A 10,545-nucleotide genomic window follows, 5' to 3' on the forward strand; every position below is an offset into this window, starting at 1 on the left:
TCAAAGAAAAACTAGCTCAATGGAGAGAGATCTCATGTTCATGGATAGGCAGACTCAATATGGTCAAGATGTCTGTTATCCAAATTGATCTATTGATTCAATGCAATCCCAATCAAAATTCTAGCAAGTTATTTTGTGGATATTGACAAACTGATTCTAAAGTTTATATGAAGAGGCACAAGACCCAAAATAGCCAACATAACATTGAAGGAGAAGAACAAAATCAGAGAACTGATACCACCAAATTTTTGAGATTGACTACAAAGCTACAGTAATCAAACGGTGTGGTATTGGCAAAAGAATACATAAATAGATCGATGGAACAGTATAGAGAGCCCCAAAATAGACCCACATAAATACAGTCAACTGATCTTTGAGAAAGGAGCAAAGGCAATCCAATGGAGAAAAGATAGTTTCTTCAACAAATGGTGCTGGGACAGACATCCATATGCAACAGCAACAACAACAAAAAAGAATCTAGACGCAGACCTTACACCCCTCACAAAAATTAACTAAAAATGGATCATAGACCTAAATGTAAAATGCAAAACTATAAAACATCTAGAGGATAACATAGGAGAAAACCTAGATGACTTTGGGTATGACAATGACTTTTTTGATAAAACACCAAAGGCACAGTCCTTGAAAGAAAGAATTGACAAGCTGGACTTTATTAAAATTAAAAACTTCTGCTCTGTGCGACACTGTCAAGAGAATGAGAAGACAAGCAACAGAGTTGGAAAAATTATTTCCAAACATATATCTGATAAAGGAGTGTTATTCAAAGTATAAAAAGAACTCTTGAAACAATAACCATAAGAACAACAATAAGAAAACGAATAATCCAATTAAAAAACGAGTGAGAGGCCAGCCTGGTGGTGTAGTGGTTAAGTTCATGCTCTCTCCACTTCGGTGGCCCAGGGTTCACAGGTTCAGATCCTTGGTGCAGACCTACACACTGTTTCTCAAGCCACGCTGTGGCAGGCTTATAACGTAGAGGAAGATGGGCATGGATGTTAGCCCAGGGCCAATCTTCCTCAGCAAAAAAGAGGAGGATTGGCCACAGATGCTAGCTTAGGGCTAATCTTCCTCACCACACACACAAAAAATGAGTGAAAGATTAGAATAGACACCTGAATAGACAAAGAAGGTATATACATGGCAAATAAGTATATGAAAAAATGTTCAACATCATATATCATTAAGGAACTGCAAATTAAAACAATGAGATTCCACTATACACCCACTAGAATGGCAAAATTCCAAAACACTGACAACACCAAATGCTGGCAAGCGTGTGGAGCAATGAGAAATCTCATTCAATGCTGATGGGAATGCAAAATGGTAGAGCCAATTTGGAAGACAGTTTGGCAGTTTCTTACAAAATATATTCTTACTATACCATCTAGTAATCATGCTCCTTAGTATTTTCCCAAAGCAGTTGAAAACTTATGTCCACACAAAAACCTGCACACGGGTGTTTGGAGCAGCCTTATTCATAATTGTGAATACTTGGAAGCAACCAAGATACTCTTCTTCGGTAGGTGAATGGATAAACTGTAGTATATCCAGACAATGAAATATTATTCAGCACTAAAAAGAAATGAGCTAACAAGCCATGAAAACACATGGAGGAATCTTAAACACATATTACTAAGTGAAAGAAGCAATGTGAAAAGGCTACGTATTGTATGATTCCTACTATATGACATTCTGGAAAAAGCAAAAAACTATGGAGACAGTTTTTTTTAACTGTCAGTGGTTTTTAACATCAGTGATTGCCAGGGGTTAGTAGGGAGGAAAGGATGAATAGGAGAAGCATAGAGGATTTTTAGAATAAAAAAATGTTTTAGAATAAAACTACTCTGTATGATACGGTAATGGTGGATACATGTCGTTATACACCTGTCAAAACTCCAAGAGTGAACCCTAACGTAAACTATGGACTATGGTTAATAATGATGTGTCAATGTAAGATCATTGATTGTAACAAATGTACCACTCTGATGGGGAGTGTTGTTAATGGGGGAGACTATGTATGTGTGCGGGCAGTGGGTATACGGGAACTCTCCGTACCTTCCACTCAATTCAGCTGTGAACCCAAAACTCCAAAACATAAATTTTATAAAAAAAATAAAAAGACCTATATCTGAGAGGTTAGAAAATGGCCATGTTCATTTTTGGTAACAGCTAACACACATTGAGTGTTTCTGTGTGCCAGGCATGGTGCTGAGTGCTTTACATATATTACTTCATTTAATTCTCACATTAAATTTTGTGTTTTTCCAAATTTTCAAAATTTCTACAGTGGATATATTACTTCTATAACCAGCAAGTTTTATTCGTAAACATTTATTTATGAAATAGATCCTATTGTGATGATAGTCTTCAGGTGGGTGAAGATTCTAGGAACTACTGCAGATGAGATTTTGTTTAAAGGATTGAAGTTGTTTTACATGGCAAGTCAGGCTTGGAGTGAGTGAGACACGACGGCTATCTTCCCATATATTTGAAACACAGTTAACTGGAAAATGAACTGGACTCTGTCTCCTTGGCTTCAAAGAGTGAACTCAAACCAATGAGAGAAAATTCTAGGAAGGCAAATTTGGGCTCAATAAAAGGATGCTCTTTCAGACAATTCCATCCAAAAAAGTAATTCATCTAAATCAACAAATATTTATGGATTTATGCATCCAGCAGAAGTTTGGAAAAGTAGGAGTCTAAGGTCATTTTCAACTCTGAATTTCTGTGTTTCTTTATGTTAATGTGGATTAATCACAGAGAATAGCCAAGGTCTACCTTCTTTGCTAAAAAAAAAAAAAAAAACGATGTGATTCCATGTCAACCTTGGAAAAAACAATGTGGTGTCTGGGTGAGCGAAGAATAATTGTGAAACTTATAGATTGCTTCAATGCAATTTTAATATCCTTATCAGGAAACAGAAAGGCATAAAAAGCAAAAAGAAAAAGGCCTATTTATGGAAAATTAGAAAGATGACAGAACAAAATTGATTTAAATGTTATTCCCTCCCTCCCTCAAGTTGGTCCACACCTCTCCCCCACGCCCTTCTTCCTTCAATCTCCCCCACTTTCCCCATCATGATCTTTTACATTATTGACATTCTCTTGCCATGAGACTCAGTCCTGTCTGTCCCTACTGGTGCCACCCCTAAGCCACAGGCTTCCTCCCTGCTCTGAACTGCTTCATTTTGTAAAGCAGAGACTTCTATGGGGGTTAAGTTTGTTGAGCAACAGATCTACCCTAGATTCTGTTTCACATTCAGCCCTTTGCTGTACGACACCAGCCTCCCACTCCTTGTGTCATAAGCTCTCACACAACAGGAGTCCTTGAGGCTCTTCTGTCCCCAGGTCTGGCGGCTCGAATCCTGGCAAAGCTGTGAAGACCGCGCAGGGCACCTTCAGCCGCGTGGGCGGGGCCGGGCGCAGGGCTCCAGCCTGAGGGCGCCAGCGCCCACCCAGCGCAAAGGCCCCGGAGGACCCTCTAGGGGCTTCCCGACTTCTCATCAGTTAGCCAAAGTGGGGAGGGGGTCAGTCACCCGGTGAGAAGAGTCTCTCTTCCAGTACTCCCCACCCACAGTTTGCTTCTCCACCAGTTTCTTCTTGGCTGTCGCTGCCCAGTCACCCCTTAGCTTCAGAATCAGCCCCCTCCCCACCTCGACCCCCAGGGAGGCCCCCACCCAGGGTGTGACTCCGGGAAGCCCCTCCCCGCGAAGGCCGGGACTCCTGCGGACAGGCTCCTGCGCTGGGTCCCCAGAGGCTCCTCACGCCCTCCTGGGCACCCCGAAGGGAAAGGAGGGCGCGTGGGGCTGAGGGCAGGGTGGGAGCCCGGGGGGTAGGGTGGGTGGGGGACCGGGAAGGGCGCGGGGTCAGAGGGGAGGAGAGGAGAGCAGGCCAGGCAGGGGCTTTCGGTTTCCCGGGGTCTGATTGGAGGTTGGCCCGATGAGTCGAAGCTGGGGGCGCGCCCATCTCCGCTGGCTCCTGCGAGCCGCCGGCTCGGCCCCTCCCCGGAGCCGCTTTGTCCCGGGTGACGGCGGCGGAGGTGGCGGGGAGGAGCGGGCAGGAGGCAGAGACCCGCGGACCGACGGAGCCGGAGAGCGGGAGGCGGGGCGCCCGCGCACGGCCCCACACCCAGGCCCGCGGGCACCGCGCCCGCCCCACGCGCGCTCGCACGGGCGGCCAGGTGAGCAGGCAGCTGCGGCCGCAGTCGCCGGCCCCCGCGGACCGCCCGAGCCGCCGCCTCTGCCTCTGCCGGCGCATCGCGGACGCCCAGCAGGTCGGTTATGTAACCGCGCCGGCCCGCTCGTCCCGGCACCCGGTCCTGGTCCTGCCGGGGCTGCGCGCGGCGCCCTGGTGGTGCCGGGGAACCGCGGCAGGGGGCGGGCAAGCGCGGCCGGGTTAGGGAGTGGGCAGGGGGCGGCGGCGGGCGGGAGGTGGTTTCCTGATCCAGTGGCCCGAGGCGGCCGTGGGGACAGAGGTCTCCCTTGACCCCATTCTAGAAGGAGCGGATCTCAAGGAGCCCCTTCCCCATTCTTAGTGGCCCCAGGGTTCGCCTTCCCTCTGGCAGCAGCAGGTGCATAAGTGGAGGAGTGAGAAAGACGCCTGTGGTCCCCGGGACTGAGGTTTGCAGAAGGGGTGAGGGGAGGTGGACTGGACGCAGAGAGCAAAGGAGAAAAAGGAGAGACTCCTTTCCCAGTGCTTAAAGGAAAGTGCTGGGCAGAGGGAAGGTGCTCTGAAGCGCCGCGGGCTGGGAATTGTCCTGCCTGGGATTAACAGGCTTGGGTCATCTAAAAATAACTTCAAGTTTGAAAAGTGAAATAGAAGGGAGCGCAGTGTGCCGAGTTCGTCCTGCCTGTGGGATGCTTCGCTCTAGAAGTCACCAGAGGGAACAGGCAAATCTCAGCCGCCTGATCCCTCCGCTGCCTTCCAGTCTCGCTGGTTTCCAGGGTGTCTCGGTTTGACTTTTAGTTAATGATTTATTCTCCAAGGCACTGCTGTCTTTTTCTTCCAAAATGAAATATAGCAGAGTGCATGCTTTGAATCTTTCGTATTTCCTACATCGGGATAGAAGTGTTCAATGGACGTCTAATGAGTCTGCTGCCAAAGGTTATTTTAGTGTAATTTTAGTAAATACAAAAGTTTCTGGGTTCCCTTTAACATACAGTCCCACAATTGGAGATGAAAGGATGCTAGAGCATTCCAGCCCACACTTCCTCGTTCAGTCAGAATCCCACTTAACCTGTCATACAGAGGGGAGGCTTTAGGGAAAGTAGGACATTTTTAATAAGGCAACTCAACTTTCACACGTATTACATCAACTTCAAAACACAGGACACATGTATCACAGGCACAGGGCAACACTTGCTAACTGGCCCCCTCCATTGTAGGGGCACAGTGAAATTGGAAAAGCCCGGAAGCTGGAAAGGATCAAGAAGCAGATCAGCATTGACTGTGGAACAAGGCAGGGGAGTGAACATTTGGCTGCTTTTCAGTCTACTCATTGATTTTCTTCAGCCTTAGAGCTATTATCTTGAGTACGATCAGTCACTGAGTTGAATTAGTCTAAGATGTGAGGTGAGCTTTGTTTTCAAATCCTCTGCAAATCAAATCAGCATTTATTGAGCGTCTACTAGCGGAGCCCAGTCCATAGAATTTTGTGAGGGAAAAGTGTCCTCAACAAAGCTACAGGATTCTGACAGCTTTCAGAACGCCTTGTGAGTGCAGGTACTACAGAGCCCAATAAATCTGGGTGGGTGTGACTCTCTCTCCAGTGATGAACATCTTAACAGGCCTATGTGGGAACTTGAGAGCTTTGTCACTTGCAAGTAGGCGTCACACTCTTTTAAAAAACACTTGCATAATTGTTTGCAGCTAGTCATATATTGCAGAAACGGGCTTTATTGAGACCAACTTTGATAGTCACTGACATCTCATTTTTCCATCACTTTTACTTTCTGTACCATCCACTCAGTTTATTGAACAGTTATTTGTTAAGCGTCTCCTGTGTGCTCTGTAGGTCCCATGCCAGAGGTTAAAAGAATGAGGCTCATGCCTTTCAAAAATCAATCTAACAGAAAAGAAGGACAAGAAAATAAGTGGTAATGATCAGCATCGTGAATGTTTAAGGGAAATGGGAAGAAGTTCAGTGGGATCCCAGGAAGCAAGGGTGGAGAGAATCTGGAAGAAGTTTCAGAGAAGTTCACATTTGGACTGGATCCCAGTAGGTGGTAGGAGTTCTGTATAGAAGGGGCTAGGCATTCCACGTTGAAGGAAAGGTCACGTTCAAAGAACATCTAGGTGTTCTGAATTGAGGTGGTGACAGAAGAGTTAAGTGGGGGGAGTTCAGTGAGCCTGGGTTGTGAATATACCCTATTGAGAAGGAAAAACCCTGCAGCCTTTATGGGAGAAATGATTTGACGTAATTTGTATTTTGCAAAGGTGACTTTGGAGGTGGTAAGCGGGTGGGGTTGCAAAGAGGAATGAGCTCAGATTTTATACCACTGGAGTGGTCCAGGCAAAAAAATAAATGAAATTAATTGTGCCTGAACCAGGTAGAATGGGGAAAGAGAAGAGAGAGCTACAGAGAGCTATTTCAGAGGGAGAATCAGTTGTACTAGGTCATCAAGTGGGTGGTGGTGTGGAAGAAGATTAGATGTCTAGATAGGTGGTCAGGCTTTTAACTGAGTTAGGAAGAAAATGAGGAAGAATAGGTTTGAGAAAGATGGGGAATTTTAATTGAAAACTTTTCCTCTAAGATCAGGAACAAGACAAGGATGCCCACATGTGCCACCTTTATGCAACATAGTACTGGAATTTCTAGCCAGAGCAATTAGGCAAGAAAAAAAAATAAAGGGCATCCAAATCAGAAGGGAAGAAGTAAAACTGTCTCTATTTGCAGATGACATGATATTATATATAGAAAACCCTAAAGACTCCACCAAAAAACTGTTAGATCTAACAAATGAATTCAGTAAAGATGCAAGATACAAAATCAAAATACAAAAATCAGTTGCATTTCTATACACTAATAATGAACTATCAGAAAGAGGAATTAAGAAAACAATCCCATTTGCAATTGCATCAAAAAGAATAAAATGACTAGGAATAAATTAACCTAGGAAGTGAAAGACTTGTACACTGAAAACCATAAGACATTGATAAAAGAAATTGAAGAAGACATAAATAAATGGAAAGATATTCTGTGTTCATGGATTGAAAGAATTAAGATTGTTAAAATATCCATACTACCCAAAGCAGTCTACAGATTCAGTGTAATTTCTATCAAAATTCCACAGGTGTTTTTCACAGAAATAGAAAAACAATCCTAAAATTTGTATGGACCCACAAAAGACTTCCAATAGCCAAAGCAATCTCAGAAAAGAACAACAAAGCCAGAAGCATCACATTTCCTGATTTCAAACTATATTACAAAGTTATAGTAGTCAAAACAGTATGGTACTGGCATAAAAGCAGACACACAGATCAATGGAACAGAATAGAGAGCCCGGAAATAAACCCATGCATATATTGTGAATTAATTTACGGCAAGGGAGCCAAAAGTATACAATGGGTAAAGGATAGTCTCTTGAATAAATGGTGCTGGGAAAACTGCACATTTGTATGCAAAGGAATGAAACTGGACCACTATCATACAGCATACACAAAAATCAACTCGAAATAGAGTAAAGACTTGAATGTAAGAACTGAAACCATAAAATTCCTAGAAGAAAATATAGGGGGTAAGCTCCTTGACATTGGTCTTGGCATTGGCAATTATTTTTTTGATTTATTGACAAAGCAAAGGCAACAAAAGCAAAAATAAACAAATGGCACTATACCACAGTTAAAAGCTTCTGCACAGCAAAGGAAACCATTAACAAAATGAAAAGACAACCCATGGAGTGGGAGAAAATATTTGCAAATCTTATGTCTGATAAGGGTTAATATCCAAAATATATAAAGAACTCATGCAACTCAATACCAAAAAAAAAACCCAAACAACCCAATTAAAAAATGGGCAGAGGAACTGAATAGACATTTTTCCGAAGAAGACATGTCTGGCCTAACAGGTACATGAAAAGGTACTCAATGTCACTAATCATCAGGGAAATGCAAATCAAAACCACAATGAGATATCACCTCACACCTGTTAGAATGGCTATTATCAAAAAACCCCCAAGAGATAGCAAGTGTTGGCAAGGATGTGGAGAAAAGGGAACCCTTCTGCACTGTTGGTGGGAATGTAAATTGGTGCAGCCACTATGGAAAACAGTATGGAGGTGCCTCAAAAAATTAAAAGTAGAACTACCATATGATCCAGGAATTCCACTTCTGGGTATTTATCTGAAAGAAACAAAATCACTATCTCAAAAAGATATCTGCACCCCCATGTTCATTGCAGCATTATTTGTAATAGGCAGGAAGACATGGAAACAACCTAAATGTCTGTCAATGGATGAATGGATAAAGAAGATGTGCCATATATATATATACAATGGAATACTATTCAGCCATAAAAAGAAGGGAATCCTGCCGTTTGCGACAACATGAATAGACCTTGAGGGCATTATGTTAAGTGAAATAAGTCAGAGAAAGACAAATACTGTATGATCTCACTTATATGTGGGCTCTAAAAAACTGAACTCAGGTACAGAGAGTAGATTGGTGGTTGCCAGAGGTGGGAGAATGGGGGGTGGGCAAAATAGATGAAGGGGGTCAAAAGGTGCAAATTTTCAATGATAAGATAAATAAGCTCCGGGGCTGTAATGTACAGCTTGGTGACTATAGTTAGCAATACTGTATTGTTGGGCCGGCCCCGTGGCTTAGCGGTTAAGTGCGCACGCTCCGCTGCTGGTGGCCCGGGTTCGGATCCCGGGCGCGCACTGACGTACCACTTGTCAAGCCATGCTGAGGCCGCGTCCCACATGCAGCAACTAGAAGGATGTGCAGCTATGACATACAACTATCTACTGGGGCTTTGGGGGAAAAAAATAAAAAAACAAAACTAAACAAAAAAAACAATACTGTATTGTAGATTTGAAAGCTGTTAAGACAATAGATCTTAAAAGTTCTTATCACAAGAAAAAAAATTTGTAACTACGTGAGGTGATTGATGTTAACTAAACTTACTGTGGTAATCATATATACATATACCAAATCATTATGTTGTATATCTAAAACTAATACAATGTTATATATTAATTAGATCTCTATAAAACTGGGGAAAAAAGAAAGTAAATGAGAAAGAGTAGGTTTGAGAAAGAGGAGGAATTTTGACTTAGCACGTCAAATGAAAATGCTCAGTAGGCACTTTTATTTTCAAAGGTAATTTCCGCATTTCTGGTGCTAACATCTGCTCGTCTTACCTTCATTCCTGAGACTGATGAGGGCAGTCTTTGGAGAAGAGGGAGAGAATTTGATACCAGGAAGTTGTTTCTACCTTCTTGCCCCAAAGTGAAACTATTAACTGTCAATTATCTGAACTAGGAGTGGTAATAATGGTAAAAATAATTTTAATGATAATAATATCTAACATTTATTCAGTGCTTACTGTATGCCAAGCACAAAGAAGTTAGAGCTCTATGTAGATTATCACATTTGATCCTCACGATAACCTTATGAGGCAGAAGCCATTGTTATTCTCATAAAATTGAGAAGAAACCCAAGGGGAAGAGAGGGAATCTTATCTAGGCCATACAATCAGTAAGAGGTGCACCCAGGGTTCAAGTTCAGACAGTCTGACCAGCACTCCAAATCGCCAGTGGGAATTAATAACATTGAAGTAATTCCTGTTTAGCCTGGAATGTTTTTTTTACTGTGTTTGAATATTTGTGGCTGATGCTGTGAAAGAGAACAGGACCGAGTCCGGAGTCCTGGGCCCTCCTCCTGGCTATAAACCTGACTTGTGTGACCTCTGCAAAGTCACATCCCCTCTCAGGCTTTTGTTATTCTAAATCTGTATATTAATGGGAGAAGACATTGACTAGATAATCTCTAAAGAGTCTTGGCATTCTGAAGTCCTGCCATCCTGTCTTAAATTTTGCTACTAGAGCCATTGATTTGGGTTAAAATCATGGCTGCCTTGTCACTTTTAGAATAGGCCTACTTCTAAGAGGATTCACTCAGATGGTGGCCTGCCCTCAACAGCTGGATGTGGACTAGTCGGTAGGACAGATGCTACTGGGGGTGCCTGATGTTGGGGGAGCCCAGATCAGGGAGGGGAAACCCGGATGAGCACTAAAGTGGAGGAATCTCCACAGTCACCGATCAGTTTATTTCAGACTTGTCACTTAAATCTATGAGATTTAGTTTCCTCATCTCTGAATAAATGGGGTGATTAATATGTGTGTTGTAAGGGTGTTGGAAGAGTGAAACAGATAACGTAAAGCAGGCACTCCACACGAGTCTGCCTCATTGAAGGTGCTCGGTAAGTGGGGGTCCTCACCCCTCACCCCCAGGGTAACAGACATATAGAAAAGGGAGGTAGAATGTTTCTGAAGAAAAATTTCTCCTACTTCTTAGTTTTTCT

At 43.3% G+C, this 10,545-nt stretch overlaps 1 protein-coding gene across 2 annotated transcripts in view; it reads left to right on the plus strand.

Moving 5' to 3' along the window:
• Positions 1 to 4,048: 4,048 nt before the first annotated feature.
• RCAN2 (regulator of calcineurin 2) overlaps positions 4,049 to 10,545 on the plus strand; it is a 247,381-nt gene continuing 240,884 nt past the window's right edge. The window contains exon 1 of one of the 2 annotated variants that reach the window (XM_058554212.1): positions 4,049 to 4,293. The gene's annotated coding sequence lies outside the window, so the exon portion shown is untranslated. The remainder of the gene's footprint in view (positions 4,294 to 10,545) is intronic. The other variant, XM_058554214.1, reaches the window with a different exon arrangement.

The sequence above is a fragment of the Diceros bicornis genome, chromosome 14 (assembly GCF_020826845.1).
Source record: "Diceros bicornis minor isolate mBicDic1 chromosome 14, mDicBic1.mat.cur, whole genome shotgun sequence".
Lineage (NCBI taxonomy): Eukaryota > Metazoa > Chordata > Mammalia > Perissodactyla > Rhinocerotidae > Diceros > Diceros bicornis.